This window comes from Schistocerca serialis, chromosome 3 (genome assembly GCF_023864345.2).
Source record: "Schistocerca serialis cubense isolate TAMUIC-IGC-003099 chromosome 3, iqSchSeri2.2, whole genome shotgun sequence".
Lineage (NCBI taxonomy): Eukaryota > Metazoa > Arthropoda > Insecta > Orthoptera > Acrididae > Schistocerca > Schistocerca serialis.
The window spans coordinates 1,039,620,601-1,039,637,648 of record NC_064640.1 but is presented as its reverse complement, the minus strand read 5'-3'; positions in this window follow the sequence as shown (position 1 = coordinate 1,039,637,648).

The following is a 17,048-nucleotide window of genomic DNA, read 5'->3' as shown; positions in this document are numbered from 1 at the left end:
CTTCTTATTGACGATGAAACACAGAAATTGCATCCGATTTTAGTACAAAATGCACAATGCCGACTTCCGTGCAAGAGGACTGACACTTCTTACTTTCTATGTTCAGAACCTTTCCTGTGAGACCAGTTTTAGATTCCGAAGCTTCACTTGAGGTTTACTGTATACCTTGGACCTTCTAATTGACGATGAAACACAGAAATTGCATCCGAACGTAATACATAAGGCACAATGCCAACTTAAGTACAAGAGGACTGACACATTAATTATCTATGATTTGAACCTCTCCTGTGAGTCCAGTTTTAGATTCCGATTCTTCACTTCAGGTTAACTGTATCCCTTGGACCCTCTTATTGACGAGAAAGCACAGAAATTGCATCCGAATTTAATACAAATGGCACAATGCCGACGTAAGTACACGAGGACTGACACTTCTTACAGTCTATGTATAGAACCTCTCCTGTGAGGCCGGTTTTAGTTTCCGATGCTTCACTTCAGGTTTACTGTATACCTTGGACCTTCTTATTGACGATGAAACACAGAAATTGCATCCGATGTTAGTACAAAAGGCACATTGCCGACTTACGTACAAGAGGACTGACTCTTCTTACTGTCTATGTTCAGAACCTTTCCTGTGAGACCACTTTTAGATTCCGAAGCTTCACTTCAGGTTTACTGTATCCATTGGACCTACTTATTGACGATGAAACAGAGAATTTGCATCCGATTGTGGTACAAAAGGCACAATGCCGACTTACGTACAAGAGGACTGTCACTTCTTACTATCTATGATGAGAACATTTCCTGTGAGACCTGTTTTAGATTCCGAAGCTTCACTTCAGTTTTACTGTATACCTTGAACCTTCTTATTGACGATGAAGGACGGAAATTGCATCCGAGATTAATACAAAAGGCATAATGCCGACTTAAGTACAAGAGGAATGACACTCTAACTTTCTATGATTTGAACCATTCCTGAGAGTCCAGTTTTAGATTCCGATGCTTCACTTCTGGTTTACTGTATACCTTGAACCTTCTTATTGACGATGAAGCACAGAAATTGCATCGGAATTAAATTCAAAAGGCACAATGACGACTTAAGTACAAGAGGACTGACTCTTAGACTTTCTATGATTTGAACCTCTCCTGTGAGTCCAGTTTTAGATTCCGATGCTTCACTTAAGGTTTACTGTATACCTTGGACCTTCTTATTGATGATCAAACACAGAAATTGCATCCGAATTAATAGAAAAGTCACAATGCCGACTTAAGTACAAGAGGACTGTCACTTCTTACATTCTATGACTTGAACCTCTCCTGTGAGACCGGTTTTAGATTGTGATGCTTCACTGCATGTTTACTGTTTCCCTTGGACCTTCTTATTGACGATGAAACACAGAAATTGCATCCTAATTGAGTACAAAAGGCACAATGCCGACTTAAGTACAAGAGGACTGACACTCTAACTTTCTATGATTTGAACCTCTCCTGTGAGTCCGGTTTTAGATTCCGATGCTTCACTTAGGGTTTACTGTATCCCATGGCCTTGTTATTGACGATGAACACAGAAATTGTATCCGAATTTAAAACAAAATGCACAATGCCGACTTAAGTACAAAAGGACTGACACTGTAACTTACAATGATTTGAAGCTCTCCTGTCAGTCCCGTTTTAGATTCCGATGCTTCCCTTCAGGTTTACTGTATAATTTGGACCTTCTTATTAACGATGAAACACAGAAATTGCATCGAATTAAATTCAAAAGGCACAATGCCGACTTAAGTACAAGAGGACTGACTCTTCTTACTGCCTATGTTTAGAACCTCTCCTATGAGTCCAGATTTAGACTCCGATGCTTCACTTCAGGTTTACTGTATACCTTGGACATTCTTGTTGATGAAGAAGCACAGAAATTGCTTCGGAAAGGAATTCAAAGGGCACAATGCCGACTTAAGTACAAGAGGACTGACACTCTAATTATCTATGATTTAAACCTCTCCTGTGAGTCCAGTTGTAGATTCCGATTCTTCACTTCAGGTTTACTGTTTACCTTGGACCTTCTTATTGACGATGAAGGACGGAAATTGCATCTGAGATTAATACAAAGGGCATAATGCCGACTTCAGTACAAGAATAATGACACTCTAACTTTCTATGATTTGAACCTCTCCTGTGAGTCCAGTTTTAGATTGCGATGCTTCAATTCAGGGTTACTGTATACCTTGGACGTTCTTATTGCCCATGAAGCACAGAAATTGCATCCGAATTAAATTCAAAAGCACAATGACGACTTAAGTACAAGAGGACTGACTCTTCTTACTGCCTATGTTTAGAACCTCTCCTGTTAATCCAGAATTAGATTCCGATGCTTCACTTCAGGTTTACTGTATACCTTGGACAATCTTGTTGATGATGAAGCACAGAAATTGCATCCGAATTTAGTACAAAAGGCACAATGCCGACTGAAGTACAAGAGGACTTACCCTCTAACTTTCTATGATTGAAACCTGTCCTGTGAGACCGGTTTTAGATTCCGATGCTTCATTTCAGGTTTACGGTATATCTTGCATCTTCTAATTGACGATGGTTACAGAAATTGCATCCGAATTTAATACAAAAGGCACAATGCCGACTTAAGTACAAGAGGACTGACACTCTAACTTTCTATGATTTGAACCATTCCTGAGAGTCCAGTTTTAGATTCCGATGCTTCACTTCTGGTTTACTGTATACCTTGAACCTTCGTATTGACGATGAAGCACAGAAATTGCATCGGAATTAAATTCAAAAGGCACAATGACGACTTAAGTACAAGAGGACTGACTCTTAGATTTTCTATGATTTGAACCTCTCCTGTGAGTCCAGTTTTAGATTCCGATGCTTCACTTAAGTTTTACTGTATACCTTGGACCTTCTTATTGATGATCAAACACAGAAATTGCATCCGAATTAATAGAAAAGTCACAATGCAGACTTAAGTACAAGAGGACTGTCACATCTTACATTCTATGACTTGAACCTCTCCTGTGAGACCGGTTTTAGATTGTGATGCTTCACTGCATGTTTACTGTTTCCCTTGGACCTTCTTATTGACGATGAAACACAGAAATTGCATCCTAATTGAGTAGAAAAGGCACAATGCCGACTTAAGTACAAGAGGACTGACACTCTAACTTTCTATGATTTGAACCTCTCCTGTGAGTCCGGTTTTAGATTCCGGTGCTTCACTTAGGGTTTACTGTATCCCATGGCCTTGTTATTGACGATGAACACAGAAATTGTATCCGAATTTAAAACAAAATGCACAATGCCGACTTAAGTACAAAAGGACTGACACTGTAACTTACAATGATTTGAAGCTCTCCTGTCAGTCCAGTTTTAGATTCCGATGCTTCCCTTCAGGTTTACTGTATAATTTGGACCTTCTTATTAACGATGAAACACAGAAATTGCATCGAATTACATTCAAAAGGCACAATGCCGACTTAAGTACAAGAGGACTGACACTCCAACTTTCTATGATTTGAACCTCTCCTCTGAGTCCAGTTTTAGATTCCGCTGCTTCACTTCAGGTTTACTGTATACCTTGGACGTTCTTATTGTTCATGAAGCACAGAAATTGCATCTGAATTACATTCAAAAGAACAATGACGGCTTAAGTACAAGAGGACTGACTCTTCTTACTGCCTATGTTTAGATCCTCTCCTGTGAGTCCAGTTTTAGATTCCGATGCTTCATTTCAGGTTTACTGTATACCTTGGACCTTCTTATTGACGATGAAACACAGTAATTGCATCCGATTTTAGTACAAAAGGCACAATGCCGACTTACGTACAAGGGTACTGACACTTCTTACTGTCTATGTTCAGAACCTTGCCTGTGAGACCAGTTTTAGATTCCGAAGCTTCACTTCAGGTTTACTGTATCCCTTGGACCTTCGTATTGACGATGAAACAGAGAAATTGCATCCGATTTTAGTACAAAAGGCACAATGCCGACTTACGTACAAGAGGACTGACACTCTAATTTTCTATGATTTAAACCTCTCCTGTGAGTCCAGTTGTAGATTCCGATTCTTCACTTCAGGCTTACTGTATACCTTGGACCTTCTTATTGACGATGAAGGACTGATATTGCATCCGAGTTTAATACAAAAGGCACTTTGCCGACTTAAGTACAAGAGGAATGACACTCTAACTTTATATGATTTGAACCTCTCCTGTGAGTCCAGTTTTAGATAGCGATGCTTCACTTCACGTTTACTGTATACCTTGGACGTTCTTATTGTTCATGAAGCACAGAAATTGCATCTGAATTACATTCAAAAGAACAATGACGGCTTAAGTACAAGAGGACTGACTCTTCTTACTGCCTATGTTTAGATCCTCTCCTGTGAGTCCAGGTTTAGATTCCGATGCTTCATTTCAGGTTTACTGTATACCTTGGACCTTCTTATTGACGATGAAGCACAGAAATTGCATACGAATTTAGTACAAAAGGCACAATGCCGACTTAAGTACAAGAGGACTGACACTCTAACTTTCTATGATTTAAACCTCTCCTGTGAGACCGGTTTTAGATTCTGATGCTTCAATTCTGGGTTACTGTAAATCTTGGACCTTCTAATTGACGATGAAACACAGAAATTGCATCCGAATTTAATACAAAAGGCACAATGCCGACTTAAGTACAAGAGGACTGACACTCTAACTTTCAATGATTTGAACCTCTCCTGTGAGTCCAGTTTTAGATTCCGATGCTTCACTTTAGGTTTACTGTATACCTTGAACCTCCTTATTGACGATGACGCACAGAAATAGCATTGGAATTAAATTCAAAAGGCACAATGACGACTTAAGTACAAGAGAACTGACTCTTCTTACTGTCTATATTCAGAACCTCTCCTTTGAGTCCAGTTGTAGATTCCGATTCTTCACTGCAGGTTTACAGTATACCTTGTACCTTCGTATAGACGATGAAGCACAGAAATTGCGTCCGAATTTAGTACAAAAGCCACAATGCCGACTTAAGTACAAGTGGACTGACACTCTAATTTTTAAGATTTAATCCTCTCCTGTGAGAGCGGTTTTATATTCCGGTGCTTCAATTCAGGTTTACTGTATACCTTGGTTCTTCTAATTGACGATGAAACACAGATATTGCATCCGAATTTAATACAAAAGGCAAAATGCCGACTTAAGTACAAGAGGACTGACACTCTAACTTTCTATGATTTGAACCTCTCCTGTGAGTCCGGTTTTAGATTCCGATGCTTCACTTCAGGTTTACTGTATCCCTTGGACCTTCTTATTGACGATGAAACACAGATATTGCACCCGGATTAAATACAAAAGGCACAATGCCGACTTAAGTACAAGAGGACTGAATCTTCTTACATTCTATGATTTGAACCTCTCCTGTGAGACCGGTTTTAGGTTCCGATGCTTGACTTCAGGCTTACTGTATCCCTTGGACCTTCTTATTGACGATGAAACACAGAAATTGCATCCGAATTTAGTCAAAAGGCACAATGCCGACTTACGTACAAGAGGACCGACACTTCTTACTGTCTATGTTCAGAACCTTTCCTGTGAGACCATTTTTAGATTCCGAAGCTTCACTTCAGGTTTACTGTATACCTTGGACCTTCTATTGACGATAAAATACGGAAATTGCATCCGAACGTAATACATAAGGCACAATGCCGACTTAAGAACAAGAGGACTGACACTCTAACATACTATGATTTGAACCTCTCCTGTGAGTCCAGTTTTAGATTCCGGTGCTTCACTTCAGGTTTCCTGTATACCTTGGTATTTTGTATTGAGGATGAAGCACAGAAATTGCATCCGAATTTAGTACAAAAGGCACAATGTAGACTTAAGTACAAGAGGACTGACACTCTAACTTTTATTATTTAAACCTCTCCTGTGAGACCGGTTTTAGATTCCGATGCTTCACATCAGGTTTACTGTATACCTTGGACCTTCGTATTGACGATGAAGCACAGAAATTGAATCCGAATTTAGTACAAAAGGCACAATGTAAACTTAAGTACAAGAGGACTGACACTCTAACTTTCTATGATTTGAACCTCTCCTGTGAGTCCTTTTTTAGATTCCAATGCTTCACTTCAGGTGTACTGTATACCTTGAGCCTTCTTATTGACGATGAAGCAGAGAAATTGCATCGGAATTAAATTCCAAAGGAACAATGCCACCTTAAGTACAAGAAAACTGACACTTAAACTTTCTATGATTTGAACCTCTCCTGTGAGTCCCGTTTTAGATTGCGATGCTTCACTTCAGGCTTACTGTATCCCTTGGACCTTCTTATTGACGATCAAACACAGAAATTGCATCTGAATTAAATTTAAAAGGCACAATACCGACTTAAGTACAAGAGGACAGACACTTCTTACATTCTATGATCTCATCCTCTCCTGTGAGACCGGTTTTAGATTCCGATGCTTCACTTCAGGTTTACTGTAACCCTTGGACCTTCTTATTGCCGATGAAGCACAGAAATTGCATCCGAGTTTAATACAAAAGGCACAATGGCGACTTAAGTACAAGAGGAATGACACTCTAACTTTCTATGATTTGAACCTCTCCTGTGAGTCCCGTTTTAGATTGCGATGCTTCACTTCAGGCTTACTGTATCCCTTGGACCTTCTTATTGACGATCAAACACAGAAATTGCATCTGAATTAAATTTAAAAGGCACAATACCGACTTAAGTACAAGAGGACAGACACTTCTTACATTCTATGATGTCATCCTCTCCTGTGAGACCGGTTTTAGATTCCGATGCTTCACTTCAGGTTTACTGTAACCCTTGGACCTTCTTATTGCCGATGAAGCACAGAAATTGCATCCGAATTAAATTCAAAAGGCACAATGACGACTTAAGTACAAGAGGACTGACTCTTCTTACTGCCTATGTTTGGCACCTCTCCTGTGAGTCCAGTTTTAGATTCCGCTGCTTCACTTCAGGTTTACTGAACACCTTGGACCTGCTTATGACGATGAAGCACAGAAATTGCATCCGAGTTTAATACAAAAGGCACAATGGCGACTTAAGTACAAGAGGAATGACACTCTAACTTTCTATGATTTGAACCTCTCCTGTGAGTCCAGTTTTAGATTCCGATGCTTCACTTCAGGTTTACTGTATACCTTGGACCTTCTTATTGACGATGAAGCACAGAAATTGCATCCGAATTAAATTCAATTGGCACAATGACGACTTAAGTACAAACGGACTGATTCTTCTTACTGTCTATATTTACAACCTCTCCTGTGAGTACAGTTTTAGATTCCGATGCTTCACTTCAGGTTTACTGTATACCTTGAACCTTGTTATTGACGAAGAAGCAGAGAAATTGCATCGGAATTAAATTCCAAAGGCACAATGCCGACTTAAGTACAAGAGGACTGACACTTAAACTTTCTATGAATTGAACCTCTCCTGTGAGTCCAGTTTTAGATTCCGATGCTTCACTTCAGGTTTACTGTATCCCTTGGACCTTCTTATTGACGATCAAAGACAGAAATTGCATCCGAATTAAATTTGAAAGGCACAATACCGACTTAAGTACAAGAGGACTGACACTGCTTACATTCTAAGATGTCAACCTCTCCTTTGAGACCGGTTTTAGATTCCGATGCTTCACTTCAGGTTTACTGTATTCCTTGGACCTTCTTAATGTCGATGAAACACAGAAACTGCATCTGAATTTAATACAAAAGGCACAATGCCGACTTAAGTACAAGAGGACTGACACTCTAACTTTTATGATTTAAACCTCTCCTGTGAGACCGGTTTTATATTCCAATGCTTCAATTCAGGTTTACTGTATACCTTGGAGCTTCTTATTGACGATGAAACAGACAAATTGCATCCAAATTTAGTACAAAAGGCACAATGCAGACTTAAGTACAAGAGGACTGACTCTTCTTACTGTCTATGTTTAGGACCTTTCCTGTCAGATCCGGTTTAGATTCCAATGCTTCACTTCAGGTTTACTGTATACCTTGGACCTTCTAATTGACGATGAAACAGAAATTGCATCAGAATTTAATTCAAACGGCACAATGCCGACTTATGTACAAGAGGACTGACACTCTAACTTTCTATGATTTGAACCTCCCCTGTGAGTCCAGTTGTAGCTTCCGATTCTTCACTTCAGGTTTACTGTATACCTTGGACGTTCTTATTGCCGATGAAGCACAGAAATCGCATCCGAATTAAATCCAAAACGCACAATCCCGACTTAGGTACAAGAGGACTGACACTTCTTACATTCTATGTTTAGAACCTCCCCTGTGAGACCGGTTTTAGATTGCGATGCTTCACTTCAGGTTTACTGTATACCTTGGACCTTCTTATTGACGATGAAACGCAGAAATTGCATCCGAATTTAGAACAAAAGGCACAATGCCGACTTATGTACAAGAGGACTGATTCTTCTTACAGTCTATACTTAGAACCTCTCCTGTGAGTCCAGTTTTAGATTCCGGTGCTTCACTTCAGGTTTCCTGTATACCTTGGTATTTTGTATTGAGGATGAAGCACAGAAATTGCATCCGAATTTAGTACAAAAGGCACAATGTAGACTTAAGTACAAGAGGACTGACACTCTAACTTTTATTATTTAAACCTCTCCTGTGAGACCGGGTTTAGATTCCGATGCCTCAATTGAGGTTTACGGTATACCTTGGACCTTCTTATTGACGATGAAGCACAGAAATTGCATCCGAGGTTAATACAAAAGGCACAATGCCGACTTAAGTACAAGAGGAATGACACTCTAACTTTCTATGATTTGAACCCCTCCTGTGAGTCCAGTTTTAGATTCCGATGCTTCACTTCAGGTTTAATGCATACCTTGGACCTTCTTATTGATGATGAAGCACAGAAATTGCATCCGAATTAAATTCAAAACGCACAATCCCGACTTAAGTACAAGATTACTGACACTTAAACTGTCTATGATTCGAACCTCTCCTGTGAGTCCAGTTTTAGATTCCGATGCTTCACTTCAGGTTTACTGTATCCCTTGGACCTTCTTATTGATGATCAAACACAGATATTGCATCCGAATTAAATTCAAAAGGCAGAATGACGACTTAAGTACAAGAGGACTGACTCTTCTTACTGCCTATGTTTAGAACCTCTCCTGTGAGTCCAGTTTTAGATTCCGATGCTTCACATCAGGTTTACTGTATACCTTGGACCTTCGTATTGACGATGAAGCACAGAAATTGAATCCGAATTTAGTACAAAAGGCACAATGTAGACTTAAGTACAAGAGGACTGACACTCTAACTTTTATTATTTAATCCTCTCCTGTGAGACCGGTTTTTGATTCCGATGCCTCAGTTCCGGTTTACTGTATACCTTGGACCTTCTAATTGACGATGAAACACAGATATTCCATCCGAATTTAATACAAAAGGCAAAATGCCGACTTAAGTACAAGAGGAGTTACACTCTAACTTTCTATGATTTGAACCTCTCCTGTGAGTCCTTTTTTAGATTCCAATGCTTCACTTCAGGTGTACTGTATACCTTGAACCTTCTTATTGACGAAGAAGCAGAGAAATTGCATCGGAATTAAATTCCAAAGGCACAATGCCACCTTAAGTACAAGAGGACTGACACTTAAACTTTCTATGATTTGAACCTCTCCTGTGAGTCCCGTTTTAGATTGCGATGCTTCACTTCAGGCTTACTGTATCCCTTGGACCTTCTTATTGACGATCAAACACAGAAATTGCATCTGAATTAAATTTAAAAGGCACAATACCGACTTAAGTTCAAGAGGACAGACACTTCTTACATTCTATGATGTCATCCTCTCCTGTGAGACCGGTTTTAGATTCCGATGCTTCACTTCAGGTTTACTGTAACCCTTGGACCTTCTTATTGCCGATGAAGCACAGAAATTGCATCCGAATTAAATTCAAAAGGCACAATGACGACTTAAGTACAAGAGGACTGACTCTTCTTACTGCCTATGTTTGGCACCTCTCCTGTGAGTCCAGTTTTAGATTCCGCTGCTTCACTTCAGGTTTACTGAACACCTTGGACCTGCTTATTGACGATGAAGCACAGAAATTGCATCCGAGTTTAATACAAAAGGCACAATGGCGACTTAAGAACAAGAGGAATGACACTCCAACTTTCTATGATTTGAACCTCTCCTGTGAGTCCAGTTTTAGATTCCGATGCTTCACTTCAGGTTTACTGTATACCTAGGACCTTCTTATTGACGATGAAGCACAGAAATTGCATCCGAATTAAATTCAATTGGCACAATGACGACTTAAGTACAAACGGACTGATTCTTCTTACTGTCTATATTTACAACCTCTCCTGTGAGTACAGTTTTAGATTCCGATGCTTCACTTCAGGTTTACTGTATACCTTGGACCTTCGTATTGACGATGAAGCACAGCAATTGCATCCGAAATTAGTACAAAAGGCAAAATGCCGACTTAAGTACAAGAGGAATGACACTCTAACTTTTATAATTTAAACCTCTCCTGTGAGACCGGTTTTAGATTCCGATGCTTCAAGTCAGGTTAACTGTATACCTTGGACCTTCTAATTGACGATGAAACACAGATATTGCATCCGAATTTAATACAAAAGGCAAATTGCCGACTTAAGTACAAGAGGACTGACACTCTAACTTTCTATGATTTGAACCTCTCCTGTGTGTCCTTTTTTAGATTCCGATGTTTCACTTCAGGTTTACTGTATACCTTGAACCTTCTTATTGACGAAGAAGCAGAGAAATTGCATCGGAATTAAATTCCAAAGGCACAATGCCGACTTAAGTACAAGAGGACTGACACTTAAACTATCTATGATTTGAACCTCTCCTGTGAGTCCAGTTTTAGATTCCAATGCTTCACTTCAGGTTTACTGTATCCCTTGGACCTTCTTATTGACGATCAAAGACAGAAATTGCATCCGAATTAAATTTGAAAGGCACAATACCGACTTAAGTACAAGAGGACTGACACTGCTTACATTCTAAGATGTCAACCTCTCCTTTGAGACCGGTTTTAGATTCCGATGCTGCACTTCAGGTTTACTGTATTCCTTGGACCTTCTTAATGTCGATGAAACACAGAAACTGCATCTGAATTTAATACAAAAGGCACAATGCCGACTTAAGTACAAGAGGACTGACACTCTAACTTTTATGATTTAAACCTCTCCTGTGAGACCGGTTTTATATTCCAATGCTTCAATTCAGGTTTACTGTATACCTTGGAGCTTCTTATTGACGATGAAACAGACAAATTGCATCCAAATTTAGTACAAAAGGCACAATGCAGACTTAAGTACAAGAGGACTGACTCTTCTTACTGTCTATGTTTAGGACCTTTCCTGTCAGATCCGGTTTAGATTCCAATGCTTCACTTCAGGTTTACTGTATACCTTGGACCTTCTAATTGACGATGAAACAGAAATTGCATCAGAATTTAATTCAAACGGCACAATGCCGACTTATGTACAAGAGGACTGACACTCTAACTTTCTATGATTTGAACCTCCCCTGTGAGTCCAGTTGTAGCTTCCGATTCTTCACTTCAGGTTTACTGTATACCTTGGACGTTCTTATTGCCGATGAAGCACAGAAATCGCATCCGAATTAAATCCAAAACGCACAATCCCGACTTAGGTACAAGAGGACTGACACTTCTTACATTCTATGTTTAGAACCTCCCCTGTGAGACCGGTTTTAGATTGCGATGCTTCACTTCAGGTTTACTGTATACCTTGGACCTTCTTATTGACGATGAAACGCAGAAATTGCATCCGAATTTAGAACAAAAGGCACAATGCCGACTTATGTACAAGAGGACTGATTCTTCTTACAGTCTATACTTAGAACCTCTCCTGTGAGTCCAGTTTTAGATTCCGGTGCTTCACTTCAGGTTTCCTGTATACCTTGGTATTTTGTATTGAGGATGAAGCACAGAAATTGCATCCGAATTTAGTACAAAAGGCACAATGTAGACTTAAGTACAAGAGGACTGACACTCTAACTTTTATTATTTAAACCTCTCCTGTGAGACCGGGTTTAGATTCCGATGCCTCAATTGAGGTTTACGGTATACCTTGGACCTTCTTATTGACGATGAAGCACAGAAATTGCATCCGAGGTTAATACAAAAGGCACAATGCCGACTTAAGTACAAGAGGAATGACACTCTAACTTTCTATGATTTGAACCTCTCCTGTGAGTCCAGTTTTAGATTCCGATGCTTCACTTCAGGTTTAATGCATACCTTGGACCTTCTTATTGATGATGAAGCACAGAAATTGCATCCGAATTAAATTCAAAACGCACAATCCCGACTTAAGTACAAGATTACTGACACTTAAACTGTCTATGATTCGAACCTCTCCTGTGAGTCCAGTTTTAGATTCCGATGCTTCACTTCAGGTTTACTGTATCCCTTGGACCTTCTTATTGATGATCAAACACAGATATTGCATCCGAATTAAATTCAAAAGGCAGAATGACGACTTAAGTACAAGAGGACTGACTCTTCTTACTGCCTATGTTTAGAACCTCTCCTGTGAGTCCAGTTTTAGATTCCGATGCTTCACATCAGGTTTACTGTATACCTTGGACCTTCGTATTGACGATGAAGCACAGAAATTGAATCCGAATTTAGTACAAAAGGCACAATGTAGACTTAAGTACAAGAGGACTGACACTCTAACTTTTATTATTTAATCCTCTCCTGTGAGACCGGTTTTTGATTCCGATGCCTCAGTTCCGGTTTACTGTATACCTTGGACCTTCTAATTGACGATGAAACACAGATATTCCATCCGAATTTAATACAAAAGGCAAAATGCCGACTTAAGTACAAGAGGAGTTACACTCTAACTTTCTATGATTTGAACCTCTCCTGTGAGTCCTTTTTTAGATTCCAATGCTTCACTTCAGGTGTACTGTATACCTTGAACCTTCTTATTGACGAAGAAGCAGAGAAATTGCATCGGAATTAAATTCCAAAGGCACAATGCCACCTTAAGTACAAGAGGACTGACACTTAAACTTTCTATGATTTGAACCTCTCCTGTGAGTCCCGTTTTAGATTGCGATGCTTCACTTCAGGCTTACTGTATCCCTTGGACCTTCTTATTGACGATCAAACACAGAAATTGCATCTGAATTAAATTTAAAAGGCACAATACCGACTTAAGTTCAAGAGGACAGACACTTCTTACATTCTATGATGTCATCCTCTCCTGTGAGACCGGTTTTAGATTCCGATGCTTCACTTCAGGTTTACTGTAACCCTTGGACCTTCTTATTGCCGATGAAGCACAGAAATTGCATCCGAATTAAATTCAAAAGGCACAATGACGACTTAAGTACAAGAGGACTGACTCTTCTTACTGCCTATGTTTGGCACCTCTCCTGTGAGTCCAGTTTTAGATTCCGCTGCTTCACTTCAGGTTTACTGAACACCTTGGACCTGCTTATTGACGATGAAGCACAGAAATTGCATCCGAGTTTAATACAAAAGGCACAATGGCGACTTAAGAACAAGAGGAATGACACTCCAACTTTCTATGATTTGAACCTCTCCTGTGAGTCCAGTTTTAGATTCCGATGCTTCACTTCAGGTTTACTGTATACCTAGGACCTTCTTATTGACGATGAAGCACAGAAATTGCATCCGAATTAAATTCAATTGGCACAATGACGACTTAAGTACAAACGGACTGATTCTTCTTACTGTCTATATTTACAACCTCTCCTGTGAGTACAGTTTTAGATTCCGATGCTTCACTTCAGGTTTACTGTATACCTTGGACCTTCGTATTGACGATGAAGCACAGCAATTGCATCCGAAATTAGTACAAAAGGCAAAATGCCGACTTAAGTACAAGAGGAATGACACTCTAACTTTTATAATTTAAACCTCTCCTGTGAGACCGGTTTTAGATTCCGATGCTTCAAGTCAGGTTAACTGTATACCTTGGACCTTCTAATTGACGATGAAACACAGATATTGCATCCGAATTTAATACAAAAGGCAAATTGCCGACTTAAGTACAAGAGGACTGACACTCTAACTTTCTATGATTTGAACCTCTCCTGTGTGTCCTTTTTTAGATTCCGATGTTTCACTTCAGGTTTACTGTATACCTTGAACCTTCTTATTGACGAAGAAGCAGAGAAATTGCATCGGAATTAAATTCCAAAGGCACAATGCCGACTTAAGTACAAGAGGACTGACACTTAAACTATCTATGATTTGAACCTCTCCTGTGAGTCCAGTTTTAGATTCCAATGCTTCACTTCAGGTTTACTGTATCCCTTGGACCTTATTATTGACGATCAAAGACAGAAATTGCATCCGAATTAAATTTAAATGGCACAATACCGACTTAAGTACAAGAGGACTGACACTTCTTACATTCTAAGATGTCAACCTCTCCTGTGAGACCGGTTTTAGATTCCGATGCTTCACTTCATGTTTACTGTATTCCTTGGACCTTCTTATTGTCGATGAAACACAGAAATTGCATCTGAATTTAATACAAAAGGCACAATGCCGACTTAAGTACCAGAGGACTGACACTCTAACTTTTATGATTTAAACCTCTCCTGTGAGACCGGTTTTAGATTCCAATGCTTCAATTCAGGTTTACTGTATACCTTGGACCTTCTTATTGACGATGAAACAGACAAATGCATCCAAATTTAGTACAAAAGGCACAATGCAGACTTAAGTACAAGAGGACTGACTCTTCTTACTGTCTATGTTTAGAACCTTTCCTGTGAGATCCGGTTTTGATTCCAATGCTTCACTTCAGGTTTACTGTATACCTTGGACCTTCTAATTGACGATGAAACCCAGAAATTGCATCAGAATTTAATTCAAACGGCACAATGCCGACTTATGTACAAGAGGACTGACACTCTAACTTTCTATGATTTGAACCTCTCCTGTGAGCCCAGTTTTAGATTCCGATGCTTCACTTCAGGTTTACTGTATACCTTGAACCATCTTATTGACGATGAAGCACAGAAATTGCATCCGAATTAAATTCCAAAGGCACGATGACGACTTAAGTTCAAGAGGACTGACTATTCTTACTGTCTATATTTCCATCTCCTGTGAGTCCAGTTTTAGATTCCGATGCTTCACTTCAGGTTTACTGTATTCCTTGGATCTTCTTATTGACGATGAAGCACAGAAATTGCATCCGAATTTAGTACAAAAGTCACAATGCCGACTTAAGTGCAAGAGGACTGACACTCTAACATTTATTATCTAAACCTCTCCTGTGAGACCGGTTTTAGATTCCGATGTTTCAATTCAGGTTTACTGTATACCTTGGACCTTCTAATTGACGATGAAACACAGATATTGCATCCGAATTTAATACATAAGGCACAATGCCGACTTAAGTACAAGAGGACTGACTCTTCTTGCTGCCTATGTTTAGAACCTCTCCTGTGAGTCCAGTTTTAGATTCCGATGCTTCACTTCATGTTTACCATATACCTTGGACCTTCTAATTGATGATGAAGCACAGAAATTGCATCCGAATTAAATTCAAAACGCACAATCCCGACTTAAGTACAAGAGGACTGACACTTCTTACATTCTATGTTTACAACCTCCCCTGTGAGACCGGTTTTAGATTGCGATGCTTCACTTCAGGTTTACTGTATACCTTGGACCTTCTTATTGACGATGAAACACAGAAATTGCATCCGAATTTAGAACAAAAGGCACAATGCCATCTGATGTACAAGAGGACTGACTCTTCTTACTGTCTATGTTTAGAACCTTTCCTGTGAGACCAGGTTTAGATTCCAATGCTTCACTTCAGGTTTACTGAATACCTTGGACCTTCTAATTGACGATGAAACACAGAAATTGCATACGAATTTAATTCAAAAGGCACAAGGCCGACTTAAGTACAAGAGGACTGACACTCTAAGTTTCTATGATTTGAACCTCTCCTGTGAGTCCAGTTTTAGATTCCGATGCTTCACTTCAGGTTTACTGTATACCTTGGACGTTCTTTTTGCCGATGAAGCACAGATATTGCATCCGAATTAAATTCAAACGGCACAATGACGACTTAAGTACAAGAGGACTCACTCTTCTTACTGCCTATGTTTAGAACCTCTCCTGTGAGACCAGTTTTAGATTCCGATGCTTCACTTCAGGTTCACTGTATACCATGAACTTTCTTATTGACGATGAAGCACAGAAAGAGCATCAGAATTAAATTTAAAAGGCACAATCCCGACTTAAGTACAAGAGGACTGACACTTAAACTTTCTATGATTTGAACCTCTCCTGTGAGTCCAGTTTTAGATTCCGATGTTTCACTTCAGTTTTACTGTATCCCTTTGACCGTCTTATTGATGATCAAACACAGTAATTGCATCCGAATGAAATAGAAAAGGCACAATGCCTACTTAAGTACAAGAATACTGACACTTCTTTCATTCTATGTTTAGAACCTCTCCTGTGAGACCGGTTTTAGATTGCGTTGCTTCACTTCAGGTTTACTGTATACCTTGTACCTTCTTATTGACGATGAAACACAGAAATTGCATCCGAATTTAATTCTAAAGGCACAATGCCGACTTAAGTACAAGAGGACTGACACTCTAACTTTCTGCGATTTGAACCTCCCCGGTGAGTCCAGTTGTAGATTCCGATGCTTGACTTCAGGTTTACTGTATACCTTGGACGTTCTTATTGCCGATGAAGCACAGAAATTGCATCCGAATTAAATTCAAAACGCACAATACCGATTTCAGTACATGAGGAATGACACTTCTTACATTCTATGTTTAGAACCTCTCCTGTGAGACCGGTTTTAGATTGCGATGCTTCACTTCAGGTTTACTGTATACCTTGGACCTTCTTATTGACGATGAAGCACAGAAATTGCATCCGAATTAAATTCAAAAGGCACAATGACGACTTAAGTACAAATGGACTGATTCTTCTTACTGTCTGTATTTAGAACCT